Source organism: Pogona vitticeps, chromosome 11, assembly GCF_051106095.1.
Source record: "Pogona vitticeps strain Pit_001003342236 chromosome 11, PviZW2.1, whole genome shotgun sequence".
NCBI classification, from domain to species: domain Eukaryota; kingdom Metazoa; phylum Chordata; class Lepidosauria; order Squamata; family Agamidae; genus Pogona; species Pogona vitticeps.
The window spans coordinates 9973419-9991299 of record NC_135793.1 but is presented as its reverse complement, the minus strand read 5'-3'; the positions used below and the strand labels follow the sequence as shown (position 1 = coordinate 9991299).

The 17881-nt window shown below is 44.0% G+C and overlaps 1 protein-coding gene and 1 long non-coding RNA gene across 5 annotated transcripts in view; one reads left to right on the top strand and one right to left on the bottom strand.

The window, feature by feature from the left end:
• Positions 1-17881, bottom strand: part of PCDH19 (protocadherin 19) — a 142976-nt gene that overhangs the window by 20122 nt on the left and 104973 nt on the right. The gene's annotated exons all lie outside the window — the stretch shown is intronic.
• Positions 1-17881, top strand: part of LOC144584455 (uncharacterized) — a 44820-nt gene that overhangs the window by 18741 nt on the left and 8198 nt on the right. Inside the window, exon 1 of the long non-coding RNA XR_013538717.1 lies at positions 1-17881. This exon is cut by the window's left edge and continues 18741 nt beyond it. This is a non-coding gene — a long non-coding RNA (uncharacterized LOC144584455).

Sequence of the window (17881 nt, the reverse complement as noted above, 5' to 3'; positions counted from 1 at the left end):
AGCAGGCGCCCACTCGAAGGCAGAGGAGTCAGGGAAGAGCTTTGAAGTACCGGACATCTGTTCAGCCAAAAAATGAACTTTTCATGAACCACAAATCTGGTGGTTCATGCCCATCTCTAGTCAAGAGGATTCTTGAATCCAGGTACTCTCATTGAAGTATTCTCACACTGATGAAAAGGATGCTTTGTGGAGGGGGGGGAACCCCATTCTGGGTGCAAAACTGTCTATTGTTGCTCTCCCCAACCCCAACCCCAGTGGTATGAATTGGATGAACTGCCAGAATTAACATGACTGCTGCTTTGCTCAAGAATGTGAAACACTTTACATGGGTTGTTTGCATTTTTTTTAACCATCAGCCAGTCTTTCCGTGCTTGCTGCGTGTTGGAGCTTTCCATCGCCAACGGAAGGGGCAGTAAAGACAATTTATGAAAATCACAATCCTCCTGCAATCCAGGGGAAGTATCTTCACATTGCTGTCGACTAGAGGCCAGGAATTTCATGGAGCTTTAAAATGTCTCATCCATTTATCATACTGAAGCAGCTCATGTCAGTGAGAACAAGGACTTTAGCAAGTAATCTTTCTATTCCTGTCTAAAAAGAATGATCTAACATGAAATTAACCTGAAAAAATCTGGGTCCAGAATTGGGCAGAGAATCTCCACACGTGCAGGAGGTCCTCAGCTTCAGACATGTGGCCTTTGGCATCAGCAAAGCCACGAAGGCAGGCAGTGGGGCTAGCACCCCCCCCCCTTTCCTCCCCTGTTTAGTTCATCTGTATACAGAACACCTGCACAGGGCCCTCGTGTGCACACAGTCCTGTTTTCAGGGTTGGAAACTGGTCCGAGAAACTGCATAGCTTCTCAGCTCAACTTCCATTCAGACTCCAGGAAACAGAGGGCTGCCATAAAAGACATAAAATAAAAGGCAACCAGAGAGATCAAACCTGCACCTGGGAAACTTTAAATGCACTCATTTAAATGGAAAGCCAGTGTTCCTTTGTGAGTGTGTGATTGTGTGCCGTTTTCACTGCAGGCCTCCTTCCGGATCTTCTCATTTTCAGGGAATCAACAGGAGTTTTAACGCTGGGAGAAATTACGCTACAACACCCTGGGAGCAGCAGGAGTTAAAATACACTCTCGGAAAGGAAAGGGGGGGGGGAAGGACCCTGGCTGGAATTGGTGCGTATTTTAAGTTGGCGCCAGGCTCTTTTGTATGCAGTGCCAGCCCCGGGTTCTCCATTTGAACTTGCAGGCAAACTTTCCTCTTTGGAGCAGGCAAACGCTAGCCCGCCAGAGCATCTCCGCGGGGAGCCCTGCCACCACCTCCTCGCTGTCTGGTCCGCACCGATGCAGTGCCGCCTCTTGTCACTATGCAGTCTAGTCATTTAGAAAACACTTAACCATGCAGCAAAGCAATGGAATTAAAAAAACATTAAACTCCGGAAGGGTACCAGGGTGGAGGAGTGGAGGGAACCGAACTTTGACAAGCTGCATCAGATAGCAAGTATAATTAATTAAATTGGATGAGGCACAAGAGAGAGAGAGGAGGAGAGTACTGTGAGCTAGAATCAGGGCGACAGCATGCTAAGGATTTTTGTGCTTGATTCCATCCAGGAAAGGATACATCGTGTAGTGGAAGAGAGAAAAAAAAGCTGGCATGGGCAAGTACAGATTTCAGAAGGATGCTTACTGGGGGTCAGCGGAACAAAGTACATGGGCACAAAAAAATGAAAAAGACGGCAGCTGAATAAAGAAAGAGGGGAAATGAGTAATTATTCTGGTTCTAAAAGCCATTGAAAGGCTCCAGCGACCATTAAAATAAAACAAAGAGAACCGATCTTCCAAAGCAAAAAAGCTCTGGAAATAGTGATCTCCTCCCTGCCTCAAAAGGACCCAAGGCAAAGCCACAGGTGGACAGAAGAAGACCAACGGCAGGGCCACGTTATCGTTCCACACGCAGCCCTCCGACAGCAGCCGATGGTTCCAAGGGGCAACGTTTTAACAAGCTTGACGACTGTGTCAGTACAGATAATGAAGCAATTAGGACCGGTAGAAATGGACAGAGGACCTGTCCTGCCTGAAGGAGGTCCATAAAGCCGGTGGCATTAAAGTCGAGAAGACGAGAACCACCGAACCACCACAGCTGACTGCTGGCTGAGGGAGTGGTCTCCGGGACCACGAGAGGCTGATGAGGTGATGGTTTCCACGGCACTGACAGGAGAGGAGGAAGGGAAGGGCTGGAAAAATGTCACACAGCTCGTTGGTTTTTATAGGATGTTTACAAGCCCTGATACATTGCAGAGGGAAGATCCAGGAAAAAGCTCATTCTCGATGAAGTTGCTAAACAGTTATGGAATGTGAATTCACTAAAGGGACTTCCTTTAGGAACTGGGTGTGGGAAAGCGTATTTGAAGTCACCCCATTCAATCATTTCTGTACGATTTCTGATATGGATGCTTTGGACACTTGTCAAATCCGGTGCCCAGGAAACATTGCAGGAGCAGGCCAAAGTCAGCCCCAAAGGGCTGTTTTTGTGAGCTCCTGCCACCTCTGCTGTTCCTAGAAACCTCCAGCAATTGTGAAATGCTTTTTAACTAGGCCACATGGGCCGCTGGGCAGGTTAAGACCAAAAAATACCCATTTTTCAGCCACTTCCAGATTCATTTTTTATTATTGCTTCTGGCATTCTGGGTAGAAAATTGCCATTTGCAATTGCCTAAGTTATCCACCACAGAGATACAGGAATATAAGAAGCTGCCTTGTACAGAGTCAGATGATCAATGTACAGTGGTGCCTCGCATAACGAGCACACCGTTTACAGACAAATCCGCATAGCGATCTATTTTTTGTGATTGCTAATGCGATCGCATTGCGATGTTTAGATAGGGAAAACATTGCATTGCAATGATTGGTAAGCGTTTCGCTTACCGATCTTCGCATTGCGATATTTTTAGAACAGCTGATCGGTGGTTCCAAAATGGCTGCTGGGTAACCAAACTGGCCGCTGCAAGCATTTTTGCGCACTGCCCTCGCTTACCGAGGCTGCGAAAATGGTGGCGCTATGGAGAATCTTCGCTCAATGGTGAGTTTTCACCCCATAGGAACGCATTAAACAGAGTTTAATGTGTTCCTATGGGGTTTTCCTATCCGTATAGCGATGTTTCCGGATAGCAACGATTAATCCGGAACGGATTAACGTTGCTATGCGGGGCAGCACTGTATCTACTATCAGCTCAGTTGGCATCAGCAACTATAGCCTCTACCATTCCAGGTAGGATTCTTTCCTGTCTCTATCTGGAGATTCTTCACATCCTCTGGTAGTCTACCATCCAAGCACTAATCAGACCTCTGCAGATACCGTGGACCACCTAGGAGATAAGAAAGTGGGCCTTAGTTCCAATTAAGCCTAAACTTTCTCTGGAAGCAAAGAAGAAATGATAAAAAAAAAAATCTTGGATTAATCTGGATTTTATCATAGTTTTTTTTTTATATGTAAACCGCCCAGAGTAGATACATTCTAGATGGGCAGTATATAAATCTAATAAACAAACAAACAAACAAACAAAATAACAAATAAATAAAAGTGAGGCTGACATAATTCAGGCACGTCATGAAAAGGCAAGACATGCTGGAAAAGCCAATAATGCTAGGAAAAACTGAAGGCAGCAGGAAAACAGGAAGATCAAATATGAAACGGATTGACCCAGAAAGGAAGCCACAGCCTTGAATTTACAAGAGCTGAGCAATGCTAGTGAGGGCAGGAAATTCCGTAGGTCACTCCTTCATAAGTCTGCCCTGTGTCAGAGATGCGTTGGTGACACATAACAATAACAAACCCATTTGGCTTGAAAAAACAGACCAGTGGTATTTTCAAGACAGTACAGTGGTGCCTCGCAAGACGATGTTAATTCGTTCCGCAAAAATCGCTGTCTTATGAAAACATCGTCTTGCGAAATGAAAAAGCCTGTTGAAATGCATTTAAACCAGTTCAATGCATTCCAATGGGCTGAAAACTCACAGTCCAGCAAAGATCCTCCATAGGGCAGCCATTTTCGCTGCCTGTAAAGCGGGGAATCCATCGTGAAAACACAGCGGAGAGCCATTTTGCACAGCAGGCGGCCATTTTAGAACTGCCAATCAGCTGTTACTAAATCGTCGTTTAGTGAAAAATCAGTTCCCGAAGCAGGTAACCGATCATCGTGAACCGAATTTTTCCTATTAGAACATCATTTTGCGATCGCAAAAACCTCATCATCAAGCGGCTTTGTCGTTTAGCAAGGCAATCATTAAGCGAGGCACCAATGTATAGTGGCCAGAAAAGAGAGGATCCACTTGAGTGAGTGAGGGCTTGGAACGGTGTCCTTTTTGATTAAAACCCCCAGAATCCCCCAGTCAAGCAGAAGGCTTCTAGGAGATGTAGTCCAGAAATGGCTGTGGACTGAAGGGCAGAAGAGAAGCAGATTCAGGCAAACGTCTGAGGAAGGGAGAAGGAGGAATCTCGGGCACGCTTTCAGCTGCACGAGGCAGCCTACAGTTCTGACTCGCTCACACTGGTCTCATCTTTCTCATTAACAGAAAGTTCCCTGGTGCTTCCAGTCAAAAGGAAGTTGTACGAAAACCTAAACAAAGGCATGTGTTCCCTAAGAAGTTATAGACGCAGGTGAAAGGTGGTGACAGCATCATTTTCGGGAGTCCAGGAAAATAATCAGTGTGGTTTTCTGCTCCATCACCACAAGCTGCGACAGTCCAGCCTCACGTTGATAGGGGGCCATTACTGACAACGGAGAAACAATTCCTCTGAGATAAGAAGAACAACAGTCGGATGAAGAATAATCCCAGGTAGTTATTTTTTAAGGAGGCAATTTAAAAAGAAGACGAAGAAGAAGCCCACCATAAAACAGCACAAAGGTCATCTCCAGGAATTCTTCTCTCCCCCCTTCTTGTATGCAAAGGGAGTTTGACAGGAGCTTCTTTTCTAAAATGGCTACCTGCACTAATAGCAAGTTCAGTAGGGTGGCAAGATTGTAGAGCAGAGCAAACAAATCCAATTTGACAAATAGTGGAAGTTTCTGTCTGGTTAAACATATGAATCCGCAAGTTAGAGAGAGGGAGAGAGGGGGGGGGGATTCAGTTCTGAGAAAAAGGAGCCTCATAAATCAGTGAGCTGGCAGTTCGTGAAATAAGCAAAAAACATGATTTTGAGAATTATGAAAGATTTGCGGAACTTATCTCCCAGGTGAATTGTCTGACTGGCTCACATATTTCGCAGACCTGCTTAGCCCTAACATTTTTTAGAGAAAGAACGAGACAGCACAGCCCCCTCCCATTAACCCGGACATCCCAAATTCTGGATCCTTATTCATTCGCTTTTCACGCCCCCCCCCAAAGTTGGATTCACCACCAGCCGTCACTCTAGCCTCATCCCTCCATTAGCAAACAATGGTTTGGAGTCTCTAGATTTCTCCCACAACACACTGTCCTTGTCCAAAACAAGCAATAAAAACAAAAGTTGTTTTCAAACTGAGGAGTATGCATGGATTCAACAAATTCCTGGGTTCAAGGCCCTCAAGGCTATGCAGATCTCTTGTTCTCAGCCTCCTTTAAAAAACACCTTTATATTTATTGAGAACATTTCTTTCACGCCACCACTCTTACCATCCCAAGTGGCTTAGGAAGACATAAATGAAGAGTAAAAACAACGTAATCCTTTAAAACATGCATCGTACTCCGAAAGACGCAAACCCAGCAAAAGAAGATTTCAGCAGCAGAAAACAAAATCACAGATTAAAAAAAACCTGCAGGGGGGGAAAAGCCAACTGCGTCCATCTTGCCTTTTTCAATAACCAAAAGCTTTAACAAAACACTTTTCAAGCCAATGCAAGCTAAAAAAATGGATAGCTTGAAAAGGAAGATTAGTACAAATCAGGGAAGCAGACTTATCGATTGTTATTAACCATTAGAATCAGGAATTGTAAGAATGAACCACAGCAGAGGCTCCCACGAGTAGGGTATCATGCAGTCGGCTTATTTATTTATTTATTTAAAAGCAGAGCTTTCAGAGTAGTTGACAAAACAAAAAAGAAAAAAAATACACAGATAAAATGGTATCAGTGACAACATGTTAAACGCGAAAAATAGTTGAAGTCTGAATATATTTTAGAAGAGCTGGGTGAATTTCTTTTTAAAAAAACCCTCTGTTTTTGTCTTGAAAGAATTGTAACACTGGTACTAGCTGGATTTCTCTATCTGACAGAGGATTTGAACCGGTGTCTCTCTGGTTTTATTCCAACTCATTAAGCACTACTTCACATTGGATCTCCGGAAGAAATATACTAAAGAGGTTTTTGAATTTCTGTCTATGGTACGACTCCATATCATTCTTTTCCATAAGTAAGTGTCATGCAATGTGGCTTTGAACTGTTAACAACAGCATGGATACCAAGTCTTCCGTGGAAATCTAGCTCAATAAAAGAATGTATAACCAATACCACAAGCCCGGAATGTCCATAGAATCTCATTATTTTATACTGGAAGAAAAATTCACCTCTCCGTTTCTGAGATTCTTCCATACAACTACAGATCTTTCTTATCAGTCTCTCTCTCCCTCCTCCTCCTCCTCTCTCCCTCCCTCTCTCCCTTCCTTCTTCCCCCAAGACATACAGGTAAGTCTGGAGACAATTTGGTGTTTATAGCAATTGTTTCCTTAATAAAGGGTCCAGGATTTCAGAGTAGCAGCAAGCCTGATGCGGGTTGCTATGGCAAATACACACTTTCCTACTTAGCAACATAATCAACAGTCTTGTACAATTCACTGATTTCCAAGCAAACGCATTTCGAATCCTAAAATGTACTGCTCAGGTTATGCAAGTCACCCTGTTATTAAGTTATCGTAACAATTTTAATTGGTACATTCCGCTATTATTACGTTACAGGCCTGGAAACATAACACTTCAAGCCATACCATACACTTCTTGCTCAAAGTGGAAAAGCCCACGAGCTCCCTTCAAGTTCAGCCTTTCTTCCCCATTTTAAGCATACCTGCATTGCAATATTAAGCACCTTTATCACAAAGCCATGCAGCCATTCATGATGGCAATTAATAAGCAAAGGCACTGTGCAAAGATAATCTGACAAGTTGGTTTATATATCTTTCTTTCTTTCTTTCTTTCCTTCTTTTGCTTTTTCAGCTCAGAGATCCATGTATTATAGTTTTATTTCAGCTGTAATTAGTGTCACAAAGGAAACACCAAAAGGTTAACAAGAGACTGTTAGTATATAACGCACGCTTCCCAGTGCCAACTCTGGCGGTTCAGTCTGTTTTCAGACTCATTAGCTATGTAGACTGATTACAGTTTCAGATCAAGAACTGCTAGCGTGCTGTGTTAGCAGAAGGTTCCTTTTTATTCATACACCTACCCTACTGCTAAATATGAAACAGATGACGTTAGCTATTGGCGGGGCCCAAAACCTCAAGGAGCAAGAGGAAAGGTGGGAAGATCTTTCCTCCAAAAGAAGAAAAAAGAAAAAGAAAAGCGACCCAATTTAGCATAGCCTTGTTAACAAGAGAGAACATGACCTGAGGCCACATTTGTAGGCTGACTTCTTAAATCTCAGATGCACTGAGATTCTTTCTGCAGGGCAAATGGATGCATTCACAGAATGGTTTTGTAAAAATTCGGGCTGAAATCCTGTTGCTTAGCATAGTGAATTGCACTAGAGTAGGCCCACTGAATCCGTGGGGATTTGCTGAGCCAATTGCTCAGTGGGTTCCATCGATTTACAGTGGACCCTCTACTTACAGAATTAATCCGTACTGGAACAGTGGCTGCAGGTCGAGAAATCTGTAGGTCGAGTCTCCATTAACCTACAATGCATTGAAAACCGATTAATGCCGTAACTGGCCGTTTTTGTCCCGTTTTTGTTCCATTTTGGTTTTTTTCTGGTCTGTAGGTCGATTCTCCGGCTGCAAGTCGAACCTAAATTTTTCAGCCAGAGAAGTCTGTAACTCGAAAAGTCTGTAAGTGGAGCCGTCTGTAAGTCGAGGGTCCACTGTATATGGGCCCACTCTAGTTGCAACTTTAGCATAGCAAGCCACAAGTAGAGAAGGCCCATTTAAACCAATGGAACTTACAGAGGAGTTGACTCATCAAATCCCCATTGATTAAATGGGCCTACTCTAGTGTGACTTACTACACTAAGCAATAGGATTCCAGCCTTTGTGTTTCAAACAAGCAGCCAAAAGACAACAGGTAGAGCCCAGAAATAGCTTCTCTTCCTAATAGTGATTAGAAAATTCAGAAAAGAGTATGGTAGTGACTTAATCTGCTTCTAAATGTACTGTACAATCATCCAGTATCACTAATGGAATTTTACCAAGGGGGCAGATGGCATTATCTTCATCTTGTAACAAACAGCATGTTTTCCCATTCCTTCTTACAACTTACTGCTTTCTCCCTCCACCACCCACCAAAAGAATCTAGTACAGAAAATATGGCCACACAAGGCCATTCAGGTTTCTGCAGAACTGACACTAATTGAAATAATGAGTCATCAAGTCGATTCTAATTTATGGCATCCACCTCGAGGGTTTTCTAGGTGTAGAGGTGCTCAGAATGGGTTTACCATTCCCCTTTTCCAAGAGCATGCTGGGACAGCAATTTGCTCCACACTGCTTATGTTGTCTCTCCTTCTAAAAGGAACAGGGGGAACCGAACTCGAGACCCCCTGGCACCAGGGTGCTCCAGCTCGCTGCACTATTTAGGCAGTGAAGTGAAACGGACATACTGCTTTTCGGCATTTTCAGTGCTGAAACTGACAAGCAGCTCCTCCGAACCACTCCTGAAGATGTTCTGTCAATTTCCCCTGCTGTGATGTTCTTTTCTACAATAGGAAGAGATGACTCCTAATTAATTATAAGGCTCTTAAAAGGCAATGAAAAAAAAATCTACACAGTGGCCTCTAACCGTTACATGTTTTCGAATGGCATTTTGAAAAACAAGATGTTTGGAAACTGGCTTTCAATCTTACACACATGAGGATGAAAGTTTTGTATACTTCAGCTTCATTAAGGCATAAGAAATACTGCTTGTGGGGGAAGGAAAATCACATCATTTGATGATTCAACAGTAAGAGTATTTCAAGAAATTCCAAGGAGTCAGCACAGGGCATTTGGCTTCTCTGCTGCTATGACGGGAACCCTTGTCACGAAAGCAGAAACAAAAAGCTTTCCCATGTCACTCACTCCCTTTCCCCATCAAATACTAGAAAGTACAGCGGTGCCTCGCATTACGACGTTAATTCGTCCCAGCGAAATCGCTGTAGAATGAAAACATTAAAAAGCCCATTGAAACGCATTGAAACCCCTTCAATACGTTCCAATGGGCCGGAAGCTCACCGTCCAGCAAAGATCCTCCATAGGGCAGCCATTTTTGGTGCCTGCCTTGCAAGGAATCCGTCCCAGAAAACAGCGGGGAGCCATTTTAATTACCCGGTGGCCATTTTGAAACCACCGATCAGCTGTCCAAAAATTGTCATTTTGCAAAGAATCAGTTCCCGAAGCAGGGAACCAATCATCACAAAGCAAAACATGCCCATTTAGATCATCGTTTTGCGATAACGTCGTCATGAAGTGGATTTGTTGTAATACGGGGCAATCGTAAAGCGGGGCATGACTGTATTCTGCATGTCAGACAGAAATAAAACCTGCAGATCTCACACACTTACACATTATTTATTTCTATGCTGGTTACATTTATAGATCCCATCCCCAGGAAAGAGTTAGTGTGGTGTAGGGCAGTGGTTATCAAACTGTGGTCCCCAGACATTCTTGGACTGCAATTCCCAGAAGCTTTCACCACTTGCTCTACTGGCCAGGATTTTTGGGAGTTGCAGTCCAAGCACATCCGGAGACCCAGGTTTGAAAGCCACTGGTATAGTGGACAAAGTGGCAGTCTAGGACTCCAGAGACCTAGTTCAAAACCCTGCTTTGCCATGGAAAAAAATCCCTGGGAGGTGGAAATGGTAAACCACTCCTTGAATATCTCACATACCATAAAATCCCATAAGGGTCACCATAAATCGGAAGCAACTTGATGGCATACAACAAATTCCCCCAGGGAGCTCAAGGTGGTATATATGGCCTTTCTACTTACTGCTTTATTTTCTAGGGATGTGCCATATGATTTTTTTCTCTGACTCAGATTACAATCGTGCCCCGCTTAACGATTACCCCATATAATGACAAATCCGCTTCACGACAATGTTTTTGAAAACGATGTTTTAAATGGGATTTTGTCGCTTTGCGAAAATTGGTTCCCTGCTTCGGGAACCGATTCTTCGCATTACAATGATCAAAACACCTGATCATCGAGTTTTCAAAATGGCCACCAGATGCTCAAAATTGCTCCCCGCTGTGTTTTTGGATGGATTCCTCACTCTATAGGCACCGAAAATGGCTGCCCCTATGGAGGATCTTCGTTGGACTGTGAGTTTTTCAGCCCATTGGAACATATTGAACGGTTTTCAGTGCATTTCAACAGGCTTTTTTATTTCGCTTTACGGCATTTTCGCTCTACAGCGATTTCGCTGGAACAAATTAACGTCGTTAAGCAAGACACTACTGTATTCTCCAGGAATTCCCCAGGCCTACTTCCTGTTGTTAATGTACAAAAATACAAGCTGTGGCGCTAGGTGTGAATTCTATCATATGAATTCCTGAAGTGTTCTAGGAGATGGAATCTACAAAATCCAAATAGCACATGCCTATTATTTTACACAACAACCTTGTAAAGCAGATGAGACTGAATGAGAGTGGCTAGCTCATTGCTGATTTTCATAACTGAGTGACCATTTCAATCTGGATTTTCTAGTCCATCTTTCTAATCACAACATCATGCTGGCTCTCACATGGATTAAAAGCCCCGGAAAGATGTTTTCCCCCACATTCTAAGCATCCTTGGGAAGCGTTCCTTTTCATAGGAATGGCACCACAAGGAGAGGAATACTTAGTTCCTTCTTTGTCTAAATTCCTCCTTGGTCCAAATCCAACTTACCCTACTGTCTAATCTCATTTAGTTCCAGCTTTTGTTAAAAAAAACACATTTCATTATACATATCCTTGTAAAAATGTGTAAACTCGCCCGCTGATCATCAATATTTGGACGGCAGACTTGTTATGTAGGAGTAAGAAGAGCATAAAAGAAAAACATTAAGATTTTAAGCCCAACTTGCTTCCCCCCTTTCTGGCAATTAGCTCTTGCTCCCTGGATATCTATGCTTTCCAAAATTAAAAAAAAAACACACGCTTACTCATTCTCCTCTTGCCCTGAAGCACATGCCATGTGGCCACGGTGGCATTTTTCGCTTGCAAACAGACACAGAGGCACACAAGCAGAAAAACATACATTAAAATTGGAAACACCTCCCAGGTCTCAGACAGAAAGGCCACATGCTTGACTTTCATTTTCTTTTCCAGGTGGCCTTTAAACAGAGGGGAAATCATCAGTGCTTTCCCATCTGGAATACCACTTCCTGCAGTCGCCGGCACAGAGACGCAATTATAGCTTCAATCTCCGGCTAACTCCTGTGACCTTGGATTCATTAACTCCAATGAAAGACACATTCCAACATTGTATTATTTTGAATGTAACAAGGTGTATGTGGAGGTGGGGGAAGTAAATTAGAGAAAATCTTCCAAGCGCTTGATATTTAATAAACCTCAAAGCACAAAACAAAGGAGATTATGGCCGGTTTTCTCTGTTGTGCCCGTCCATACAATTGGCTACAACGGATATCTACTGCTGCAGTTTTAATCTCTCCCTTTCTCTCTTTGTCTCCTGTTTTCCTCTCTTGCACTGGCAGCTGGGGTTTTTTTTTGGGGGGGGGGTTGGTTTTTTTTTTCTAAAAGCAAAATGCCAAGCCATTATTCTAGCAAACAGAAAAAGTCTACCTAGTGGTACTAGGTGACTCTAGTGCGCTGGTTCCCAACCTGGGGAAGTGATTCCCAAGGGGGCGGTAAGTGTTTCTGGGGGGTTGTCACAGATTTAGGAGAAAGGGGCACATTGGTATAGGGTTGCCCAGCACACCTGAGAACAGCAGGGTGACACAGGACTGGCTATGTGCTCCAACCTGGAAGTGCTGGTCTACACTACATCATTACAGCAGTTTGATAGGACTCCATCCAGTAGAATCCTGGTCTATGCAGTTAACTTGTAGTTTGAAGGGGTACGCTAGAACTCCCAAGCAGAGAAATGTACACATCTGACCAAACTACAATTTCCAGGGCTCTGTAGGATGGAGCCATGGCACTTAGAATGGTATGGAATAGGATACAAATGGCCAGCATTAGATAAACATCAAGACAGGTGAATGTTCAGGGAACCTAGGAGGAATGCTGTTGTTGCCCCCCCCCCCAAGTATCTGCCACCTGAGATAGCTGCCTCACGCTGCCTAATGGTAAGGCCAATAATGCCACTGGGCCACACCCCTGGGCTCTGTATAAGGAGTAGATCCTGGTCATTGGGCTTTGGTAGCCTTATAACATCAGATGTCCTCTTCCCATCTATCTCAGGTTTGGAGTGCAAGGAAGAAGCTAACAGTTCATCAGAAAAAGTCCAAACACACCCAGCAATTTAATCAAGTGACCAATGCAAACATCTCTTAAAATAAGGATTTTACAAGCAGCTTGAGTTTCTGGGCTGAAGACACAAAACAACAGAGGTAATTGAGGAAAATCTCTCACTCTTTCCCCTTTCTTCTTCGCCACTGAGATGCAATGAAATAGCCCAACTTTGGGAACAGACAAGTTTGCAAGAGGCCAAAAGCGTACAGTGCTCCTATCAGTTTTTTAACGCATCCTTCAGTGTGAGCAAAAAAAGGGGGGGGGAAGACCAAAGAAGGAATAACTCAATGAATTGCAAAATAGGGTATCCAGCCTCAAAGATGCTAATTCGGGCCCTGAGGGATCTAATCAACCTCTTTGTCGAAGTAAAGATAAAACTTTCTGACAGCAAATGCTATTCTGATAAAATGGAATTTTCAATTATGCTATGAGCATCTGGTCCATGCCATCGTTTATGGCGCATGGCGCCGCACAGCTTTACATTTTCAGGAAACTATTCCCACAGAGGCAACTCCCCCTAATGTTGAGTGGCTGAGAAGGAGACCGATTTGGGGGGGGCAATGGCATTGGCATTTCTGTGGCTTCCAAATTGGTTTGTGCTTTAATCAAAAGCATAGCTTGTAAACGTTGTGGTTTCGGTCTATAACCTCTAGGATCCCACCAGCCACACTGCCCGTGGGAATTCTAAGAGTTGCCGGCCAAAACCATCATGTTTGTAAACTCTGTGCTTGCTGAGAATATGTTTTACCCCACAGTCTATCCCACAGGAATGATGACACATGAAGGGCTAATCTAGTTGTTAGCCCCAATGACATTAGATCCACTGAATCAACAGGACACAGTGTCCCATTGTTGTTGACATACAAAACTCCCATTGTCTCTGTGGATCTCACTTGGACTCCAATTGCATTTAGGCCAAATAATGCAAGAAAAACTGGTGGTCTACATTAGGTCCTCAGACCACAATACCAATTGTGCCCTGTCAAGCTTTCTATTGCACCCTCATAGAGAGCAATTCCAGGAGCCTCCACAGCAGAGAGAGATACAGTGATGCCTCGTTAGACGATGTTAATCCGTTCCATTGAAATCGCTGTCTTGTGAAAACATCGTCTAGCGAAAAGCATTTCCCCATTGGAATGCACTGAAACCCGTTTAATGCGTTCCAATGGGGGGAAATCGTCATCATACAGTGAAAATCACCCATAGGAAAGTGCCAATCAGCTGTTAAAATCACTGTCTTGTAAAGCATTGGTCCAAAAAATACCTGTTTTGCGAGCGCGAGCTATCAAAATTGTCATCTTGTGAAAATGGGTCCCGAAAAAATACCCGTGTTGCAAAGCACGGACTGAATCATTGTATAGCGAAAATCCCCCATAGGAAAACCCATTTTGTGAATCGCTATAGCGATCGCCAAAAGTCATCATCTAGCGAAAAAACTGTTCTGCGGGGTAATCATCTAGTGGGACACCACTGTAGAACTATTTCCATCCAGATGATCATTATAACAACTGGAAACATGATTTTTCTTTTCCTCTTCCTTCCTCTTTCCATGTTGCTTGTGTGTCAAATCTTAAATTTAGATTGCATGCTGGGAGACTGAGCCACTCATGCTATTCCTCATTGCCCTGCCCTGAGAGATGTGGCTAAAGGTAAGAGTATAAAAAAGAAACAAAGACACACAGAGAGAGAGAGAGAGAGAGAGGGAGCGAGAGAGAGGGAGGGAGAGAGAGAGAGAGAGAGAGAGAGAAATAGTGATTGATCAGTTTCAGTAACCTCAGGCAGGCAGTAAATCCAGAAACTGATCACATTCTAGTCTGACCACCATGTGTAGATAGTGGCAATGTCAAGTCTATGTTTTAGATGAAGACCTTGGTAAAGTTTGCCTGGGAGGGAAGGGGTCTTCCTGGAGTAGGCCTGCCTCCTGTGGCTACTGTTCCATCTACCTATCCTGTGCATTTGCAGTAACTCCAAGGAGGCAAAGCAAGAAGATCACTAAGTCCAGAGGTTTGGTTGTGGGCCTCAGCAGACGCCTACTGATGCTTGTTCTGGCTACCAAACCAGGTTCAGGCTGGTAGATCACAGTCCAGCTACAGCAATCTCACCCTTTCTTTCTCAATCTCAGACCAAAAACTTGTTACGCAGCTTAGTTGGCAAACTCTGTGAATTTCCACAGGTGCAACTTTACGCTAGACGAAATGCAATAGAATATTTCAGCCTCTCTCTCAGTCAAAAGCATATCTTTTCACTTTTTCACACAGATGGGAGCGAAAAAAAGAGTAAATTTGCTTTTAAAACAAACTCTTGTGGGTGAGATTACAAGGGTATTTTTTCTGCATTTTCTGTAATGCAGCACTTTTTCTGCAATAAAAAAAGGCAGTCTATTTGTGCAACCTCCCACTGCTATATTTTTTTTTACACAGAAATCCTTTTATTTTGCACAACATAAAAAAGTTGCTGATCAAAAGAAGTGCTGGCTTTTTCCCTCTTGTGTAGGAGTGAGAAATTTTACAACTGCTGTCCCTTTTTTCCACAGGGAGACACCGTGTGTCAAGACAGGAAGAAGCAAATGAGTACAGCAGTCACATGTGTCGGTTGATAAACTGGAACCAGGCCTCTTCCTATCGCAGTGGAAAACAGGAATCTGACTAGCCTGTCCCCACATCCAGAACGCAGCTCCAGGATGTGGAAAGGAACCCCACCGCCAGCCCTTCGGTGGGCCATCAAACATGGAACCAACGTAGGTTAAGTGCTAAATGATGATAGGGGTGAGCAGAGGTCGGGGGCTGCAGGATGGGGCATCATCTCTTTTTCCAGATCAGTCATGAGTTTCCTGTCACATGAACAAGAAACCTGTACCCTCCCATATGTGGCTGGACTATAACCTCCATCATTGCCAGACATGTTATCTTGGGCCGATGGGAGTTGGAAGCCAAGACCAACAGAAATGGCACTTGTTCCTCCCACTCAGGACCAGAATAGACAAATTGTTTTACATCCATGTATTTAGATACGTACCTGCAGATCTACATCTATATGCATATACAGTGGTGCCTCGCATAACGAGCGCACCGTTTAACGACGAATCCGCATAGCAATGTGTTTTTTGCGATCGCTTTTGCAATCGCATTGAGATGTTTTAATAGGCAAAACATCGCATTGCGATGATCGGTAAGCATTTCGCTTATCGATCTTTGCATTGTGATGTTTGCAGAACAGCTGATCGGCGGTTCCAAAATGGCGGCCGGATGAAGAAAATGGCCACTCGCAGCGTTTTCGTGCCGATTCCTCGCTTACCGAGGCAGCAAAAATGGTGGCTGTATGGGGAATCTTTGCTTAACGGTGAGTTTATCCCCCATAGGAACGCATTAAACAGAGTTTAATGCATTCCTATGGGGTTTTTTGCCCCGTATAGCGACGTTTCCGGATAGCGACGATTTATCCGGAACGGATTATCGTCGCTATGCGGGGCACCACTGTACACATAAATAACGAATGATACGCTTTGCATGCACAACAAACACACAGAGAGAGTGATGTATTTTCACTTTGAATATATCTTATATGAACACCTCTTTTGTTTAGCACAAAATTTAGGGGAACTTTCCCACAGACGCGCAGGCTATTTTGAAAAGCAGAAGCTAGTGTTTTAGAAGTTCAAATACAATGCCAGTAATTCTGCTGTAGTGATTAGAATGTTGTATAAATGCTCAGGAGACCTGGGTTCAAATTTCCACTCAGCCATGAAACTCACTAAATGATCTTGGGTCAATCACACTCTCCATTTAATCCACCACCTTCACAGGAGTGTTGTGAGGAAAAAGTGGAGTAAGGAGAGCTATGTATGCAACCTTGAGCTTAGTAGAGGAATTGTACATAACACATTTCACAGAAAATTCCTCACGTAACATAGGATTTGAGGGAGGCACTGGTTTTCTCAAGAGCCTTGTTCTCCTGCAAACAAACCAGTCACGTGAAAGCTCTAAATGTTGACAGAGCCAACAAATCTACCCACTGAATAAATTCAAGTCCTGCTTCCTCAGAAACATGCAGGTTAGTAACAGGCGGCCAGGTAATCTCCTGCCTGTGCAACCAAAGGAATGTGGGTTCCGGTATGTTCCATTTGGTATCAATTAGCAAGGGAAGGAAAACAATTCAGTGCGGTAATGAACTCCAAATTGGGTGCATATTAGAGCAATTAAAAGCAATCTTCCCAACTGATGAAATTATTCTAATCAATCATAAAGACCGTCAGAATGCTAAGAAGAGCCAGGCACCGTTCCGACGGCTAAAATACGATGAGCTGCCAAAGTCACGGAAAGTCTGGAGAAGTGAGAGGCATCTCTCCTTCGAGGCCTCCCTCCCCATGATACCGCAAGACCGCTTGCTTCGGCTGCAGAAGAGAGGGCACTGAGCACGGGGAGGCCTCAATAATTCAGCAGAGGGGAAAGGGAACAGCCGTGGGCTTCCTGTAAAGACTGATGAGAGGGGCTTGGGGTCAGGGCTGAGAGTCGCTCCATTAACGCACAGATGGTAGCAAGTTCTTTCCAGCTCTGGGAAGATGGCTGGCCAGGCACAGGCTTCTCATTTTGAACCAGAGACTCCCAATTTGGGAAGGGCAGAAGACAGATCTCCCTGGGCGCCCCCCTCCTCTCAGCTTTCAAGCCTCGTCTTCTTATTTTTCCCACCCACCCACCCACCACCTCCGTCCTCTTGAGCCTCACTTTCGTTGATGAATCCAAAACAACCGGACTGCCAATTAAGCCGTCCAACAGCCCAGAAGAGGCATCAGCTTGCAGGCCGTGAGATTCCCTGTGGAGCGTGATCATGATGTCTACTGATATCATGTCTAAAATATGGATGTGCAAAACTCCCAGTAGGAAATCCTTCTTTAAAATCTTCCTCCCCGCCCCCACAATGAGGCAAACAAAGAACAATTACAGGGGGGTGGAGAGGAAGAGATTGCATGATCAGTGAGTTTTCCTGGCGTCCCATTTAAACATACAAAGTCTCTACATTAAGAGTATGAAAACCCAGATGCTTCTGCGCATGTTAATTTTTCTCTCTCTTTTTTGTAATGTGCACCTTTAGATCCAGTAAACATTCAGCCGCACTGCATCATGGATCATGGTACATCTCCAGGCACAACTCTAGAACGACCTATCCTCCCTGCTGTAAAAACTACAAGCAAAGTATACATGCGTGAAAATAACTCTAGCAACCTGCAAACCACTTCCACAGCACACACCACACAGACTGGACTGTG